We start from the raw sequence: 20,888 nt of genomic DNA, 5'->3' as shown, positions 1-20,888 counted from the left end.
AACATGTAAACGTTATTTAACTAATTGCATTAGCAGAATGTTTATTAAAACTTACAATCAATTATATTCCAGGCCCGAATACACTACCACTGTTCAAATTCCATATTGTTGCCATATACATGTAGCATAGCACTGTGTAAATTGAAAGTTGCATAGTGTTTCGTCATTGGTCGGTTATAAATACCTTGTTTCTCTATGCATGGTATTTGATTTAGACGAAACTAATAATTTGGTAATTTACGAGAAATATGATATAAGTTTTCCTTTTAAACTTTGATCTTACCGTGTGTGTTTATTCACGTTATTAATTATGTTAATACTTATTTTTGCATTTCATTAAGAATTATAACGTGTAGCCTTTTTATACGCCCGTCTATGACGGGACGTATTATGGTATACCCCGCGTCTGTCCGTCCGTCCGTCCGTCCGTCTGTCCGTCCGTCCGTCCGTCTGTCCGTCCGTCCGTCCGTCCGTCCGTCCGTCTGTTAATGTCGTACGCTACGTCAAATATCCTTTGACAGATTTTCTTCAAATTTTAACACAATCTTAATATTGATAAACCCTGATCCCCTTTCGTTTTTGACGGAATTCTGAATTGTCGTTCCAGAGTTATGGGACTTTGTTCGTCAAAATTTCGTGATTTCATTGAATGTCCTACTGTAGCTCAAATATCCTTCGATGGATTTTTTTCAAATTTCAACACAATCTTAATATTGATAAACCCTGATCCCCTTTCGTTTTTGACGGAATTCTGAATTGTCGTTCCAGAGTTATGGGACTTTGTTCGTCAAAATTTCGTGATTTCATTGAATGTCCTACCGTAGCCGTCCGTCCGTCCGTCTGTTAATGTCGTACGCTACGTCAAATATCCTTTGACAGATTTTCTTCAAATTTTAACACAATCTTAATATTGATAAACCCTGATCCCCTTTCGTTTTTGACGGAATTCTGAATTGTCGTTCCAGAGTTATGGGACTTTGTTCGTCAAAATTTCGTGATTTCATTGAATGTCCTACTGTAGCTCAAATATCCTTCGATGGATTTTTTTTTTTTTTTTTTTAGTATCCCTGAAAAATTGAACAAGGTGAGCTTTTTTCTATTCCGATTGTACACTACCACTTACCCATCTACATTTCTCTTTTATTATTGGTCAAAATATCTATAACAGGTTTACTTCAACTCCATATCCTCTAAAGAAATGCATACATATACTCAAAAAAAGATATGGTATGAATGTCAAGGAGACGGCGCTCCATGCTCATGTACTTATAAAATAAACCATGTATTCAAATACAAATAAACTGAAGTAAAAAAATGATTCAAAGGGTTATTTATTACCTTACTACTTCATTGGCGAACGACGGGCGTATCATGCGCTCATGGCGCAGCTCCTCAGTTGTTAACAGTGTTTAGCAAAATATCGCGCCTTAAGGCACGGAAAATTGTTTAAGTAACACTTTCATTTAAAGTTTAAATGTAATCGGTAGATTACGTCTTATTATTTGGACTAAATTATGCTATACTTATTTATTTTCTGTTTCAGGCTCTAATGCGGATAACTCGTGTTACTCGCGTTACTACCGAGCATTGTACATACATTCACAATGCTTGATAAGCCGGAACTCGGATATACATTACCGTTCTATTTTAAAGTACATGTTATTATGACATCGTGTTATATAATATGTTGTTGTTACATCATTGCCTATATATTAAAGCCATTAAACATTGTGTTTGTTTTGCTGAAAAAAAAAACAAGTATATCAACGTAGCACTAAGCATTCGCAGAGTTCAATAAATATGATGATGTATAATGTACATGCATTCCTCTGGGTTTTCACGCCCAAAACAAAAAGCACTCTTTGTACGTGTTCAAACTGTGAAAAGATGTCACAATCACAGAAACAACGATATATGGCGCTGCCAATTAAGTGCGATAATGGATCAAAGGGCATTGACAAAAATAACAGTTTGTATATATTCTTTGGCGCTTACTCAGATGGTCTCTCACAACAAAAAAACTATACCAGTCAAGGTATTATGTTTTACTTCTATCAGTAACGATACGGATACGGCGTGTTTGATTTGATACGACTTTAAAAGAAATATCAAATTGTTGGCGATATAACTGTTTTAAAAATACCAAAGAAACATATAACCAAAATCAACAGAATTCAATGTTCTCTGCGCTTTGCAGTTTGTATAAAAAATCAATACTTGCACACTCTATACCTTGACCTTGTACATTGCCTCATAATTTTCGCGCTCTTTTGTCGGGAAATATACATGATGGCTATATTGGAAGCATTTGTAAACGTCGTGTTAACATTAAAACATCGGAGGTGTGTTTCGGATTATTATTATCATTTTGGAATTTAACGGAACATTTATACTTATGGTATAATTGTTCTGAATTGGATATTAATTTGTTACAACGCTTTACGTGTCGAAAAAATGTTTTGATAATATTATGCATTAATAGCACAATTTCCAGGAGGAAAACTTTTTTTACATGAAGGCGTATGACGTAATAAAACGTTTTTTTGTAAGATCGTATTGCATTCGATCAAAATTGAAATACGCTCGTCCAATGAAAGCTGTGTTCCACATTATGCACTGTACTCTTTACACTACTGAAAAATGGCGTAGTCATATAGTTGTGTTAATGAAATTCTCAAACATATTTACGGACATAAATGTTATAAAGATTATTTTTCGTAAGTGATGTTGCAATTATGTTGGATTATTTGATAATTGTGAACATTAGAAAAGCGTTATGTATACAGTTATCGATACGATTCGGTTTATATGCATGAATTGGCGAATCATCGATGTCACCGATATCCACTGCGATCACAGGGAATTGCGGCGAATCGCAGCGAATCACCACAACATTGAGGGGATTTAGCACAAAGATTATTTTGCTCTCACGCGACGTCGGAGTGACGAGTCACGTGAAATCGCAGTGATTTTACACCCAAAAAGCAAAATGCCCGCCTTGACTCCGCTAATTAGGCTAAAATCACGGGTCGCGTAGTGTATGGCTATAGTAAAATCTTGTTAACACTCTAGAGGCCACATGTATTGTCCGATCTTCATGAAACTTGGTCAGAATACTCACCCCAATAATATCTTGGATGCGTTCAAAAATGATGCTGGTTGGTTGAAAAACATGGCTTCCAGGGGGCGGGGCATTTTTCCTTATAGGCTATTATAAGTAAAACCTTCAATATGTTAACACTCTAGAGGCCACATTTATTTTCCGATCTTTATGAAACTTGGTCAGAAGATTTGTCCTAATGATAACTTGGATGAGTTCAAAAATGGTTTCGGTTGCTTAAAAAACATGGCCACCAGGGGCGGGGTATTTTTCCTAATATGGCTATATATCATGCTTTAATTTGAATACGGAAAAATGTTTATTATTTTAATAAAACATTTTTTTGCTTCTCCTGAAAATTAACAAAATGTCAGTTGCGCTAATTTTTACATTCAGAAAATGACATGTGTTTGTTATGTCAATTTCGAAAATTTGATAAAAACATTATTTTTACCAAAAAGGTTGACTAGATAGTTTAACAGTTGATGTATGTCACCTTAATTAACACAAAAATGGAAAAAAGTAAAAATGTATAAAAATGTCAGTTACATGACTTATAACATTCAGTAGACGATATTTATTGTACGATCATCATGAAACTTTGTCAGAAGATTTGTCCCAATGATATTTTGGACAAGTTCGAAAGTGGTTCCAGTTGCTTGAAAAACATGGCAGGGCTTTTTTTCCTCCTTTGGGACCCGCTGAAAAAGGCCCTTTCCCCGTGGATTTTTTTTCCCCTCAGCAGGTAAATTTTCCCCTAGACTTCATTTTTTTCCCCTAAACTTATTTTTTTTTTAAACTTTAAATTGCCTGTTGCCTTGAATTTGTTTTAAAAACAGCAAAATATGTTCAATTGATTATTTAAGACTTTCCTTATTTTCCCCAAAATCCGGCGGTTCGCATTATTTTTTCCCCCAAAGTCTGGCATTTCGCGTGTTTTTTTCCCTTAAAAAAAAGCCAGGCCCTTTCCCCAAAATCAGATAAAAAACCCTGCATGGCCACCATATATGGACTTATGAATCTTCTTGAAACTTTGTCAGTATATTTGTTTAAATGATATCTTGGATGTGTATGAAAATGGTTCTGGTCTGTTGAAAAACGCGGCTGCCAGGGTGTTCACTAGTCATAAAAGTTGGTAAGAACATATTTTTTGTTCTAATGACTTCTTGGGCTGCACAGAACAGGTCAGTTCCTTTGAATCTCAGGTGAGCAACTTTGGGCCGTTCAGGCCCTCTTGTTGGTTGTTTATTAAGCATCAGTTGTCTTGTTCAGTGGTTGTGTCTGCTGTTCAAACCCACTTGGGAGTGGTAGTCTATGCTGGTCCGGTCTCCTTGCAAGTATAAAGGCCCAGTTGGCTGCTGGTTGCAGCTCTCTGCCTTGTGTGCGCCTGTAATTCTCTTACAGTTCCTTCATGAGGGGAGAGTTTTAATTGCAGAAAGGGCATCATCTGTTACGCAGTTCTGAGAGCCTTTATGCACCCAGTAAGTCAGGCGGACTGTGGCTGGACAGTACAAACCGCCCTGAGGGCTGCCCATCTTGAGGCATAGCAGTAGAATGACATGGTGATCTTTCATACTGTCGCAAGGGCCTCTGGTGCCAAGCTCTACGCCATTTGAGCAGAATTATGGCAACTGGTAACTGCTGCTTCCTGTCAACTCTTATAAGGGAAGCTGAAATGACCAATTTAAAAATGAATAAACAAGCATTAATTATTCATCATCAATACAAATCCTCCCAGTATCAGGCTACCCACCTTTCAACATGATTATTTATAAAGCTCTGTTAACAATTAATGTAGCATAAAGGTGTAAGACATAAAGATCAGAAATCTCCCAGAGAACATTCTATCTAAGATGTAATCATACCTTTTTGTTTTCCAAGCCAAGAAATGTTGCCAATGGAATAAAACTCTGTAAAATGAGTGTTATCATATGATACAAAATCTTGCATTCTTGAAAATTATTGCTACATGTGAAGCTGTCATTTTTCTGGTCCTGTTTTAGTCATTAATGTTAGTTCTGGATTGGTTCTTTGGGAAATCGATGAACTCTTAAGAATTCCCAGTGTTTTGCTTTCAATTGTGTGTATTTTCTGGCTGGATAAAACTGTGGAGAGAATTTCAGAATTTTCAGAACCTGTTTAAAAAGTAAAATGTTAATTGCTTTTGGATTGGAGTGTATGGGGAAAAGGAAAAAAATCTTGAGAATGAATGGTGCATTAATTAAAAGTTCCTGTTGTGCTGATAGCTGTTTGCCTCAACGTTCTCATGATTTGAACATTCTCTTTAATGGAGCATTCATGGAGTAATTATCTGGTTTTCTGTTTATTGTCTTATTATAAAGGAGCTTTTAAATATTGGTGTGCAGTGAATGCAGATGCATACCCAGTAAAATACTGGAGAGTTCAGTTGTTTGTGCGTGGAATATAGCGGAATACGTTATTCTACAAAATCTGGTAATGTGTTGTTGTTTTTAGATCATGTGAGCACAGCATACTCATGGTGCGCTTTTGTGATCACTTAATGATCAACTTTATGAATTTTTGTGTTCTGTGAAAAGGATTTTTCATGCATGTGCGTAAAGTGCTGTCCCAGATAAGCCTGTGCAGTCTGCACATGCTAATCAGGGACAATACTTTTCGCTTTTATAATATTTTTCATTTCAAGAAAGTCTCTTCCTTGAAAAAATCATGTTAAGGCGGAAAAAGTCGTCCCTGTTTAGCCTGTGGGGACTAATCTGTGACGACACATTCACGCTGCTGTCATTTAACCCTCTTTTCACAGAGCATGGCTCATATGTATTCATTTCTGCCGGCAGCATTAATTCCCCTTGAATCACTGTCGGTCCCAATACATTGCCTGGAGAGGTTTCAAAGTTACAGACACAGCATGTATTTCTGGACTGCTTGAACAATTCAAGTTTAAAATAATGATCATCTAGTTGCAGTGAATATAATAATTTATTGTATTCTTTACAGTGGTTTAAAGAGAAATATCAGTGTATTAAAACTGATAGTTCAATGTTTCAAACATTAAATATTAAAAGTGAAAATTATTGATAATTTTCACTGTTATACTGTGAAATGATGTCATTGCATGACATAACAGCGTGATTTTTACAGCAAAAGTACAAAAATAATGTTTGTAAGCATTGAGTAAAAAGAAAATTTGTTGGATTTAGTGGAATATTGATTTTAATTCACTCGTTATTATAAAAAATGGTATATTTGTTATTCCACAGATTCTAACAAATATCCTTTATGTGATCAGCTCAGGAAACATTACCTCTACCTTGATGTAAAAAAAAAAATGTAGCCATTGAGTTGGATAATTGATGCAAGATAATTTAAATGTTTTTGTTGTATTTTCAGGAATTCCAAAACTCTTCATCAGTGTGGAAAAATTGTGATTTGAATCGATGATGTAGCAGTCCAAGTCAGTCTGTATGAAAATATTTACCAGAGCCTTTGCTGCTGCAACAATAATGGATTGGCCTCCAAAGCTCGACTGACAGCAAGAGAAAGGATAAGCTGTGAATCGGTACATTTTAAAAGTTTTCATCCCAACTTAATGGACTTAAACTTAAATCAGAGGATTGCAAGTTTTTACCTTACCTGGCCGTAATAATAAAATGTGACTTAGGCAGTGATTGGTCATGAAATCCATTCTTTGGCCAAGATCTTTCCCCTATTTTTAGCTCACCTGATAGTAATGTGCTCATGGTGAGCTTTGTGATAGCCTTTTGTCCATCGTGCGTTGTGCGGTGTCAACATCTGCCTTGTTAACTCTCTATAGGCCTCATTTTTTGTCTGATTTTCATGAAATTTGGTCAGAACATTTGTGCCAATTTTAAATCTTGGACAAGTTCGAAATTTGTTCCCGGTTGGTAACCGTTGGTTGAAAAACATGGCCGCCATGGGCGGGACATTTTTTTTCCTTTCCTTATATGGCTATAGTAAAACCTTGGTAACACTCTAGTGTTTTCAAGACTAGTAGTCAAATAAGGGCAGCTATCAGCTGATGGCATATTAGTATGTACGCTTAGTACTGGTAAGGTCCTGCTTACCCAGAAAAAAGTGTGACTTGGTAAAATGACTGCCTTGATTATGACTGAAATACTGTTTGAAACAGCCAAACAAATCAACCAAACAAAAACTTAATGGAAATTAATTGTGTTGCACTGCATTTGCATAAAAATGGTAAGTTTGTACATAAGTAATTAAGTTAAACAACGAATAAGTCATGCTTAAATCCTCCCTTTTGCACTGACCTACTAAACTCCATCACCTCATTGCCTGCTAAAGGCCAATTTAGCATGCTTTCTACCTGGGACTTTTGAATTTTTACCTGAACAAAGCCTAGATCTAGGGTCCATGCAAACTGCCAATCAAAGAGAATGTCACTTCTATCTCAACAAAGGGAATGTCACTTCTATCTTAACAAAGGTAATGTCACTTCTATCTTAACAAAGGTAATGTCGCTTCTATCTTAACAAAGGGAATGTCACTTCTATCTTAACAAAATGAATTTCACTTCTATCATAACAAAGGGAATTTAACTTCTATCTTACACTTTTTCTTGTAACTTAAGTTACTTCAAAGTCCTCTGTGGGTTGATGGTTATATGGGCTTTGCTCTGGGATAACTGGGCGTAATGCATGTTCATGAAGTGTCATCCCAGATAGCCTGTGCTGTATGCACAGGCTAAAAAGAAACAGCACTTTCTTCTTTTGTGGCTTTTTTATTTAAAGGAGGTCCCTTCCAAAAGATAATCCAGTGTTTTCCTGATAAGGCTGTATGATCTGCACAGGCTAATTTGGTTTGACTCTTATCGAACATGCACACAGCTCAGATTTCCCAGAACAAGGCCCATATACTTTTCTTACCCCTGTCAAGGGGCCTCACTAATGGCCACTCAGAGACCCTGGGGATGGGTAAACTCTATCTGTTCACTTTCCCCTGAAACCGGTTAATAACAAGCCATATTCCTGTGAAAAAAGGTACCATGTGACATTGAAATTATAAGGCACATGGTACTTTTTGCACCAATCGGGAGATATACTCTGTTAGCCCTGATCTAGGGGTCTCACAAACAGCCACTCAAACATGACCCAGGCTGGAAAAGGAGTCCACCTCTATCTTATCCCTTTAAGTAATACACTGTAACTCCAATATAACGCGCTCCGTTATAACGCTGAATCTAATATAACGCGGGGGGTGCTTGGATCCCATTTTTTCTCCAACCTTCCATTTGATTTCTGATTCAAATCCGTATTATGCAACTTCATGTATTTTCAGACAATTCAAAGATGGCGGTAATCACATGTTGATTGCTTTATTCAACCGTCCGTTGAACCGATTATAATCGCCTCGAGGTTAAACAACACCGACAGCTAATTGGTGTTAATCTGTTGTGTAATGTCAATAAAGGTGTGAAAAACTCGCGTGTCAGTGTTTATTACATGTATTCCTCATCAGAGCGGTTCAGTGCGATAATTTCGATAAGTTAAGTGCAGGCGGGGTAGTTATACAATTAAAGTAATTCAAAACGATTAAAACATTCTTACTTTGATATGGTTGCAGTTTGACTATATTAAATGAGCGGCTGTGAAATATACTGCCCACTGTATAAAACAACTTTTTCTGTCATTTCATTATCATTCTAGTATATTGTCATTTAATCTTTCAGTTCGTATATAAGAAATTAAATAATGCAGACGATTTATTTACATGCGAACACAGTGTACCGGTAATTGTTAACAGAGTTTCACTTTCATTTTCGCGCGGTATCAGAAAGTCCCCGGGAAACACGTTTTTTTTTGCATGCGTATGACGCAATAAAACAATTTTTTGTACATGAATCGTATTGCATTCAATCTAAATTTAAAGTCGATCGTCCAATGAAAGCTCTGCCCCATAATGCACTGTACTCTTAACACTTCTGAAAATGGCATATATGCGTACGGTTGTGTTTACGAATTTCTTAAACATATATCGTCATTAATGTTCAAGATTATTATTTTTTAAGTGATGTTGCAATTTTATTGGATTATCGGATAAATGTGCACATAAGAAAAGCGGTATGTATACTGTTATCGATACGATTCGGTTTATATGCATGTATTTGCGTCAACACAGAATGGCAATATACATGACCTATATTATAGGCTATTCTATACCTGTTTTTTATAGCGCCCTGCAGTAAATGAGCTCAAAACTTTATAACGCGGATCTGTTATAACGCTGTTTCGCGGCTTGGACCCCATTGACCGCGTTATATTGGAGTTACAGTGTACAAACTAACAACTCTCTTGGCAATTGACTTATCAAATCCAAACACACATTTGATTGTTAAATAGTATTACATAAGGTTGTGTTAAGCTTTGTTACAAAAAGAAGGCAATTATTTATAATTACGCCCATTGAAATGTATGTAACTTTGGTGTTTTGAAATGTTTTATGAAACCTAAAACATTTACTCAATGACATCATTTAATGCAGGAGTTCCTTATGCTAAACATAATGTAAGTTAAATTCATTATTTGTACTATTGATTTGTAAAAGATGAACACTTATCAAAATTACAAAGCAAGATTTCTACAAATATTGACTGAGTATGTAAATACAAATTGTGCAAATAGACATCTGCTTTGCCAATAATGTAAGTACTTGTTATGAACATCACGTCCCACTGGTACGGTAATTTATTCAAATAACAATTTATTAGGGAAGACATTGTATTCATCTAAGAACGAATTATCAGCTTTCTGTGTCAATTTTGCTTGAACAGGGATTCTAATTAAAGGCTTTACCTGATTGTGTTATAATAATTATATATCTACAAAGCTGCAGCAGTAAGTGTGTTTCACTTTGTTACAGTCACAGTAACATGGTGGAAATGTACAGATACAAATTTTGTCTTGAAGGCCACATAAGATTTATCGTGGTCATTCTATAGCGTGGTTAAACAAATAATTGTCTTTGATTGTTGACCGTGACAAATAGTTGGCACCAAATGTTATATTGATAGTTGTTCACCATTAGCAAGCAGCCAGATATTTGTTGACCATAATAAAAGACCGCACAAACTGTAAGATTGATTATCAAAGTTGGACATTTATCATCAGCTAAAAACAAAGTTACCATTGTCAACCATTCGTCAGCAGAAAAATATCATAATAACTGACCGTCGTTAACCATAATGCGGCATTCATTATCAATTTGAACATAGCCGTCTATTGGCCAGTACTGTTTATTATTTTACCATGATGATTGACCATAAATTGGCTCCACAAATCAAAGGGACAATTGTTAACTATATATCAACTTCACATCTGATGCAGACCATGGTTGACCACAGCTTCCCTTCACACAGCCAAAGTCTTATCCCAGAATAAAGGATTTAACATTTCTCACTGCAGGCTCGCTTGCCATGGCAAGTGAAGAATGCCCTATGGCAGGCTTAATTAATCTTTCAGTGCATTTTGTGTGTGTTGTATTTTTTTTAATGTCCATATGACAGCATCTTTTCCTTTTCTTCTTATGTAAAAACTTCGGCTAACCATAAATTACATGGAAAAGGCGAAATAGAATGATGTTTATTACCAACCCATCTAGAAGTGTCTTAGACTTTATAAACCCTAGACACATACAGGCACAATATGAATTGATGCACAAACAATTAATAAAACATTTTTATTTGCTTACCATAACATAAGTGTTTAAGGGTGATGACACTACATATATCCTTATAAGTACAATTTGGGATTTGTCATTATTGCAGGACGAGACCATTTCTTGGAATGTTCAGCCCTTTGGAACTTATGAACCTATGTGATAAAATCCATAGCAGTTCACTGGTGAATGGTCTATCGATTAATTATCCATCGCCATAGGCGGAGGGATATTGTTTTGGCATTATCTGTCCTTCCGTCCGTCCGTCCTTCCGTGGCTCTAGGAGAAGTGCCCCCCCGGAGAACTGCCCCCCAAAGATTTTTCACTGGGCGGAGAACTGCCCCCTCACTGTTTTTTTTATAGGGCGGAGAACTGCCCCCCTGCTGATTAATAAGGGGCGGAGAACTGCCCCCCTGTCAGAATTGATGACCCGGAGAAGTGCCCCCTAATTAAAGAAATTTCGCGGCTATATATAAAGCGAGTATTATAATGACAATAACGCCAGTAACTTTCTTGCTATTATGTCTGGAAATTGAGTGAAATTTTAAAAGTAATATAAAGTCGTTCAAGTAATAAAAGTTATAAAACGGCAAAAAAATACCTGCCTCGGCATGGACGTCGCCATCTTGATAATCACGTGATTTTCGTCTATGTGAACAAAGAAAAACAAATCACTTTTTGCTAATAAAAAGTTTTCGCGGCTGAATTATGTTGATATTTTCCCCGTAATTAAAACAAACAATTAGCATGCAATTTAATACATCCATATGCAAGCTGAAAACAATAATTTATTTGTTTGTTTTCGCCAATTACGGATTTGGACGGTTCATTATAATAAACCCGTATGCGGCTTTATTCAAAGCTAACAATTAAGGTCGGTCCGGTCTACCAATTAAAAGATTAAAAGATCGCAGTGCTTATCGTTAACGGTAACAAGTTCTCTGCCTGCCTAATTAGCTGCTAATTAAAGCAACTGTTACCGCTTTTGTTTGTTTGGCATGTCGACATGATCTGCTATGAATGTATGTTTTGAACGTTTATGTAAGCATGTATATATTTTTTAATGTATGTCTGAATGTATGTATGTATGATTGTAACTGTGAATGTATGTATGCATGTAATGTGTGTATTTATGTATGTTATTTTGTATGTCACATGAATTAACTAAACAACATAAATAAATTGATTATAAATTCGACTTCACTTCACTTTTTTCTTCAAGTCAGCCAAATTATTGCCTTTGCTTTGCCTATTAATTTACTTTTTTATACGTAAATTTACGGGTTTTTTTTCCATGGGTCAATACTATTTTTATAATGTAAATTAATTCTGATGTAACTTTTCCTCCATAAGTACTGAGTTGCACGTCTATATTTAGTTGCGACACATGGCCAGTATTAACACGCACGCGTTTCCTGTGTGGATCTCGACTATGTTTCGCGCGCTTATTAAAATACGACTTTTACATGGCATTCATGTATAGTGAGTGGTGCAGATGTACCAAGGGCCTTAAACAGTATTATCACATGCCTCTAGACAATTTGTGTTATTCAGTTCGATAAATGGAAATTAAATTGTTACCGGATAAAATGTGTACGGCGATAACGTAAAATTACCCGTAAGTATTGTTTTCACTACGTAACTAAAAACTAATATGACACCGGGGGGGGGGGGGGGGGGGGGGGGGGGGGGGGGGGGGGGGGGGCAGTTCTCCGCTCCTACAGATTTGATGGGAGGGGCAGATATCCGCCTACTAAATTCTGACAGGGGGGCAGTTCTCCGCCCCTACCGATTTGATGGGGGGGCACTTCTCCGCCACCTTTAAAATAAGAGGGCAGTTCTCCGGGGGGCAGTTCGCCGGGGGGGGGGGGGGGGGGGCGCTTCTCCGTGCGTCAGGCACTTTTGTGTCCTGAGCCATATCTTGGAAGTGCTTTGGCGGATTTCATTGAAACTTGGTATGAGTATATATATTGATAAGAGGATGATGCATGCCAAATGGCATTGTACACCAGCTGTTAATAACGGAGTTATGGCCCTTTGTATTTTGAAAAAAAGCTTTTTTGAGTGTCAAATATAACACTTTTTTGTCCAGAATATATTGGCGAGGGATATCAATTCAATGAATTTGCTTGTTTTAAATAAATTTCCAAAAATACTCTTAGTGTTATTATGTTTCCTTTGAGAAATTTCAATTTAAAACTAAAAGGTATAAGTTTTATTGCAGAAGATTTCTTAGTCATCAATTGAACAGCTTGAAAGGGTATGTGGTCAATTTTTAGAGCAACATTGATTTAATAGAGGTAATCAAACCCCTACCAGATAGCAAGTCTTTGTGCCACATTACATAAATGGCATGTACAGTATCAGACAAATATACACAGGGATTTGAAGCTTAAAGTGTTATAAAGATATCACTGTATTCCCTAGGCCTTGCAAAAAAGCCACGGCATTATGTGATATTTTATGTGTCTTATCTGAAGCAAATGAAAAACTTGTATTTTTAAATATAACCAAGTAGTAGGATTTGAAAAGATCTTGAATAATTGCTCAGCCTTATGTGATGGGCATAATTTCTGGGCTCTTCAAGTAAATAAATCTGCAACAATATAGATAGCACTTTGTTATGAACAGATATGATTATCGAAAATTGAAAATTGGATTACAAAGCACCTTGTTATGAAAAAATTTGATTATCAAAAATTGAAAATTGGATTACCATATAAACCTCATGGTGTTCAAATTTGTTCCTTGATATATGTTTTGTATTATTAATATTGTATCATCAGGTTTATGTTTAATCTTACATATAAAATACCCAGTGTAGTTTATCATTTTAATATTCCATTATAATTCTTAATAAATTTATTGACACAAATGCCTGTTTGGTTAATAAACTTAGGTATCATATAACCAGAGATAACAGTTACAAATTGTTTGGTCAAACTTTTACACCAAATTAAATACACATGATTTTACAATAATTTCCATGATGCTTGACAATTGTATCTTGAAACATATAAACACTAGTCTTTACAACTGCATGAGGAATGAATCAGCGAAATATCCAAATATTTTTTGCTTATTAAAATATGTACGTTCTTTAGATGCGAAAGCATGAAAATCAACCTTCAAGTCAATTAGCGGTAAGAGAATTCTCAATAGTGGCATTTGAAATGATCTAATGCTGATAGATAATCACTTGACAAATTTCTGTCAGTCAGGGGGTAGATTACAAACTTGTGTCCAATCTAATATACATTTTACAAATTACTTGATTTACACTGCAGAAATTAATCCACTCGAGACGTAAGCTTACGCCAAACACGTCTCATAGGAGGAAAACGCTCAAGTTCATACAAAATCACCCTGAGTGACAACCTGTATTTACCCCAAAACACTGAAAAAATATTTGTGGAGGGTGGTTATCCACTATGCTTGTCGGCTTAGGATGCCTTAGTTGTGAAAGATGAAGAATAATCAAAATAGTGTTGAAGGTATCTACTAGACAACCAGGTGCGAGAAAAGATTGTGGAAGTGGATTTGGGCATTCCAACAGTGTATTAAATGTACCATAGGTCATGGTGTGGGTGCTGATTGTGTCCCACTCGGAAGCAAAGTGAAAATGGCTGTGTGTAAACAGCATAAAACCCGAACAGGCTGCGAGTAACTCTCAGTCTGTTCGGGTTTTATGCTGTTTGCTGCTCACCAGTAACAAAAGGTTTAAAATGAAGCCTTTTAAACTTGAATTTAGTAAGAAAAGTATTTAATTAAAAGTAACTTTCTAAAGACCTTTAAATGCCAGTCTTCGAAATGAGCACATGCTTGATTGCCCGTGGGGAGTAAAGTTAGTGCCGGGCACATAAAAAAATCATGTTTGTGGCCCGCCAGGCATGTAAATTAGTGAAGCCAATTAGTTTAACCTATTTATTTTAGCTCGATTGCATGGAAAGCCTAAGGCTTATATAAACGCACTGGAGTTAGTTTCTTGGGCATAGAACCAGTACTTGGTGTCTTTGGTGGAGATCTAAAGAAAGCTTTCATGGTGGGGATCGAACCCGTGACCTCCCAGTCGCTAGGAAGCCAATTGACAGTTCATAAAAAAAAATCGTAAGTTGTTCTTGATATTTGCAAATCTATTTTTCAGTTTTGCAAACAAACACCTGGCCGGAAGTTGTAAAGCAATGAAATTTGATTGGTTTAACAACACGCACCTGCTTGCACACGTCATCGTTATTGTTTAAATTGATGGTTGCATTTCGGTAACATTCGGTTCTTATCGACGGTTTCTCTAGAAATTAATTAAGTAGATGCTTTTTGAATCGATTATTTCAATCAATTAATACGCTTCCGTTTTCGTCAATGTCAACAAATGTCATTGTCGACATAGAGGCTTTTCAGTTACTAAGGTATGTTGATGGACTAAGCCCGGTAAAGCACTTCCAAAATAAAAAATTGACAATGATTTAGAGAAAAAGGAAGCCATAAACAGTACGAGGACACCAGAGAATGTCTTTTTAAGAGCACTGGTGTAACAATCGAACATCTTTATTTTAGTGACTGATTAGATGTCATTGTATTCACTACTATTGAAACAAATGTTCTGCGTTATTATGTGTAGCATTTAGTGCTAAAATGTTGTAATTTATTATATTTTTGGTTAAAAAAGTTTGGGCATGTAAAAATATGTTGGGCATGTAAAAATTCTTAAGTAACTGGCCCAATTGGCATGTAACTTTTCAAAGCTAATTTCAAAGACTGACAGTCTTCGAAATTAGCACACGCCCGATCGCCCGTGGCGAGTAAAATTACTGCCGGGCACATACAAAAATTCACGTTTGTGGCCAGCCGGGCATGTAAATTATTGAAGCCAATTGACAGTTTATAAAAACAAATCGTAAGCGGTTCTTGATATTTGCAGATCTATTTTTCAATTTTGCGAACAAACACCTTGCCGTAAGTTGTAAAACAATGAAATTCGATTGGTTTAACAACACACACCTGCTTGCACACGTCATCGTTGTTGTTTTTTACCGATGCAGTTCAGTAACATTCGGTTCTTATCGACGGTTTCTCTAGACATTAATCGAGAAGCAATCGTGATACATCGGCTATCTCGGATTCCTCCGTAAGATAGGAAAATAAATCGTCTGCTGATCCAGAGTGATCAAAAAGATGCTTTTTGAACCGAGCATTTCAATCAAGTAATACGCTTCCGTTTTTGTCTTTGTAAACAAATGTCATTGTCGACATAGAGGCTATGCAGTATCTTTGGTATGTTGATGGGGCTAAGCCCGATAAAGCACTTCCAAAATAGAAAATTGACAATGATTAGAGAAAAAGGAAGCCAAGAAATGGTACGAGGACACCAGAGAACGCTCTTTTCAAGAGCACTGGTGTAACGATCGACCGTCTTAATTCTAGTGACTGATTAGATGTATTCACTACTATTGAAACAAATGTTCTGCTTTACTATGTGTAGCATGTAAGTGTTAAAATGTTGTGATTTGTTATAATTTTGGTTAAAAAAGTTTGGGCATGTAAAAAATATGTTGGGCATGTAAAAATTCTTAAGTAACTGGCCCGACTGGCATGTAACTTTTCAAAGCTAATTTCGAAGACTGCAAATATTTAATCATTAAAAGTAATTTTCTTTGAAGACTGAAAGAAATTGTGACGAAACAATACAAAGTTATGTCCCTTAAATATGAAAACTGTCCTTCTAACCATATTTATAAATGACCCTTGCTTTGAGAGAACAGGTTTAAATTGTATTCATGTGCGAAAAGTATTGTCCAATAATCGCCTGTGCAGTCCGCATAAGAAGTGACTTCTTTTAAACACAAAATTCTAAGTATTTAGCGGAAGCAAGTCACAATGATTGTTAAGCTTGGATTTAGATGAACATAAATTTTTGTTATAGCCCCTCAAATGAAATGTGATGTTGGGAATAATGGAGTCACAATTGGAGTTGGTTGTTGGTCAGTGACATACCACACAAACATGTCATACATTTATGGAGAACATTTCCTTCAAAAATTTCTCCTGCATTAAAATTTAAAACTTATAAATTATGCCATCACTATGAAGTCAGTAGATGTGCAAGATGTGTATGTTAAAGGATTCTCAACTTCCTGAGTTGTTTACCCCTGAACATTGCTGCAGTGCTGAAGAAGGTCAAAAATCAGTAGTGTTTTTCCCAGGAGAGCAAAGGGGCATGGCGCATTACTTTCAAAAAGGGCATTTTAACGCGCAGTTTATGCAAAAAAGGACAAAAACGTTCTGTTGATAATCATACCTGATTTTGAGAGAAACATTCAATCGCATCAGAGACAGTTGTGGGAAAAACATAAAAATATTAACAAGCACATTTAATGGTAATTGATGTATTTCACTAACTTTGCAAAGATATACACCTAAAAGACCATTTGTGTAGCGTTGAAACATAGATTTACGCTACTTCCATAGCTATTATTTTCACGTTTTTATGCTCCCCCAAAAAGTTTTTTTTGGGGGAGCATAAAAACGTGAAAATAATAGCTATGGAAGTAGCGTAAATCTATGTTTCAACGCTACACAAATGGTCTTTTAGGTGTATATCTTTGCAAAGTTAGTGAAATACATCAATTACCATTAAATGTGCTTGTTAATATTTTTATGTTTTTCCCACAACTGTCTCTGATGCGATTGAATGTTTCTCTCAAAATCAGGTATGATTATCAACAGAACGTTTTTGTCCTTTTTTGCATAAACTGCGCGTTAAAATGCCCTTTTTGAAAGCTCTTTATTTTCACGTTTTTATGCTCCCCCAAAAAAAACTTTTTGGGGGAGCATAAAAACGTGAAAATAATAGCTATGGAAGTAGCGTAAATCTATGTTTCAACGCTACACAAATAGTCTCCGCTTCGTCTGTCCGTCCGTATGTGTGTTCGTCCGTGCACAATTTTTGTCCGGGCTATTTCTCAGTAACTAATGACCGGAATTCCATTAAACTTTATGGGAAGTTTTACTACCAAGAGGAGATGTGCATATTATCAGCCGGTTCTGGTCGGATGATTTTTCACAGAGTTATTGCCCTTTGAAATTTTCCATTAACTGTATATATAGTGCAATTCTTGTCCGGGTTATTTCTCAGCAATTAATGACCGGAATTCAATTAAACTTTATGGGAAGCTGCACTTCCAAGAGGAGATGTGCATAGTATCTGTGGGTTCTGGTCGGATGATTTTTCACAGAGTTATGGCCCTTTGAAAATTTCCATTAACTGTACATATAGTGCAATTCTTGTCCGGGCTAGTTCTCAGCAACTAATGACCAGAATTCAATGAAACTTTATGGGAAGCTTCACTACCAAGAGGAGATGTTCATATTATCAGCCGGTTCTGGTCGGATGATTTTTCAGAGTTATGGCCCTTTGAAATTTTCCATTGTACATATAGTGCAATTCTTGTCCGAGCTATTTCCCAGCAACTTATTACGGGAATTCAATGAAACTTTATGGGAAGCTTCACTACCAACAGGAGATGTGCATATTGTCAGCCTGTTATGGTCGGATGATTTTTATCAGAGTTATGGCCCTTTGAAATTTTCCATTGTACATATAGTGCAATTCTTGTCCGAGCTATTTCTCAGCAACTTATCACGGGAATTCAATGAAACTTTATGGGAAGCTTTTCTACTAACAGGAGATGTGCATATTATCAGCTGGTTATGGTCGAATGATTTTTCACAGAGTTATGGCCCTTTGAAATTTTCTATAAACTGTACATATAGTGCAATTCTTGTCCGGGCTATTTCTCCTACTGACTGGACTTCAATGAAGCTTTATGGGAAGCTTAACTACCTTGAGGAGATGCGCATGTTATTAGTGGGTTCTGGTTAGATTATTTATTTAGAGAGTTATGGCCCTTTGAAATGTTTAGTTGCTAAACCATCCATCGTATTATTTTGTCCAAAGTTATGCACCTCAAGACGTTTCCTTTTATTTGAATATATAGTGCAATATTGTGACAAAAAAAAACATTGGAGAGCCTCACCGGTCTCCGACAGTTTCTTGTAATAAGCGGGTATGATTTTAATATGATGCTTTATAGAATATTTATCAGGTCCTCAACGTTTAACGTTTAATGCATCGTTCGTTATCACATGCATTAATTTGCATGTCAGTAATCCCTTCTAAATGTATGATCTACATCCTTTATTTGATCATTGTAAATGTTTGCCATTTTTGCTGAGAGTCACAATTTATTTTCTGTATTGTTAAAATGATGTTAGCAACAGGTGCGCGGACCCAGGTGCGCATATCTATCTATCTATCTTTAAATACTGGCAGGTAATACACGTAAAATGGTATAATATGTCCATCAAATACACGATTCGAATTTAATTATACCCCCACAAACGAAGTTTAGGGGGGTATATAGTAGTGAACTTGTCTGTCTGTCAGTCGGTCTGTCGGTCTGTCAGCCTGTCTGTCCGTCCGTATTAAGTGTCCGCTCTCTAATTCAAGTAGTTTTCATCCGATCTTCACCAAACTTGGTCAGAAGTTGTATCTACATGATGTCTAGGCCAAGTTCGAACATGGGCCTTGCCTGGTCAAAAACTAGGTCACGGGGTCACTTAGTGCGTTTTAAACATTCAGCATGTTGTCCGCTCTCTAATTCAAGTAGTTTTCATCCGATCTTCAGCAAACTTGGTCAGAAGTTGTATCTAGATGATCTTAAGGCCAAGTTCAAACATGGGCCTTGCCAGGTCAAAAACTAGGTCACGGGGTCACTTAATGCGTTTTAAACTTTCAGCATGTTGTCCGCTCTCTAATTCAAGTAGTTTTCATCTGATCTTCACCAAACTTGGTCAGAAGTTGTATCTAGATGATCTTAAGGCCAAGTTCGAACATGGGCCTTGCTGGGTCAAAAACTAGGTCACTGGGTCACTTAGTGCGTTTTTTAACATTCAGCATGGTGTCCTCTCTTTTTTATGCCCCCCTTCGAAGAAGAGGGGGTATATTGCTTTGCTCATGTCGGTCGGTTTGTCGGTTGGTATGTCTGTCGGTCCGTCCACCAGGTGGTTGTCAGATGATAACTCAAGAACGCTTGCGCCTAGGATCATGAAACTTCTTAGGTACATTGATCATGAATCGCAGATGACCCCTATTGATTTTGAGGTCACTAGGTCAAAGGTCAAGGTCATGGTGACCCGAAATAGTAAAATGGTTTCCGGATGAAAACTCAAGAACGCATACGCCTAGGATCATGAAACTTCATGGGTAGATTGATCATGACTCGCAGATGACCCCTATTGATTTTGAGGTCACTAGGTCAAAGGTCAAGGTCACGGTGACCCGAAATAGTAAAATGGTTTCCGGATGATAACTCAAGAACGCATATGCCTAGGATCATGAAACTTCATGGGTAGATTGATCATGACTCGCAGATGACCCCTATTGATTTTGAGGTCACTAGGTCAAAGGTCAAAGTCATGGTGACCCGAAATAGTAAAATTGTTTTCGGATGATAACTCAAGAACGCATACGCCTAGGATCATGAAACTTCATAGGTAGATTGATCATGACTCGCAGATGACCCCAATTGATTTTGAGGTCACAAGGTCAAAGGTCAAGGTCACGGTGACCCGAAATAGTAAAATGATTTTCGGATGATAACTCAAGAACGCTTTTGCCGAGGATTATGACACTTCATAGGTACATTGACAAAATATTACAAAATACCTCCAAAACACGAAATGAGCAGTTATGTTTGAGAAAATCAACAAAATCATGCCCATTCAAAGCTTGATGTCTTATTCCAATTTGACTTAATACAGTGTGTTTTTAGCTCCACTGGCCAGAGGCCAGCGGGGCTAATGTGGTCCTGTGTCCGTCGTGCGTGCGTGCGTTAACTTTTCCTTAAAGCATCTTCTTCTCCTAAATTACTGGTCCAATTATGATGTCATTTCTCAGGAATGTTCCTGGGGTGAACCTCTTTTAAATTTGTTCAAATTATGCCCCTGGGGTCAAATTTGACCCTGCCCCGGAGGTCACAAAAATGAAAATTTGCTTATATAAGGCCTATTTTGTGAAAACTTTCAAAATCATTTCGTCCATAAACACCTACGAAAAGAG

At 36.7% G+C, this 20,888-nt stretch overlaps 1 protein-coding gene across 2 annotated transcripts in view; it reads left to right on the top strand.

The window, feature by feature from the left end:
* LOC127867599 (D-glucuronyl C5-epimerase B-like) overlaps positions 1–20,888 on the top strand; it is a 157,713-nt gene that overhangs the window by 34,323 nt on the left and 102,502 nt on the right. For both annotated transcript variants that reach the window (XM_052408881.1, XM_052408877.1), the window contains exon 2: positions 6,470–6,638. The gene's annotated coding sequence lies outside the window, so the exon portion shown is untranslated. The remainder of the gene's footprint in view (positions 1–6,469; positions 6,639–20,888) is intronic.

This window comes from Dreissena polymorpha, chromosome 2 (assembly GCF_020536995.1).
Source record: "Dreissena polymorpha isolate Duluth1 chromosome 2, UMN_Dpol_1.0, whole genome shotgun sequence".
Taxonomy (NCBI): domain Eukaryota; kingdom Metazoa; phylum Mollusca; class Bivalvia; order Myida; family Dreissenidae; genus Dreissena; species Dreissena polymorpha.
This window is presented reverse-complemented; position numbering and strand designations above follow the sequence as displayed.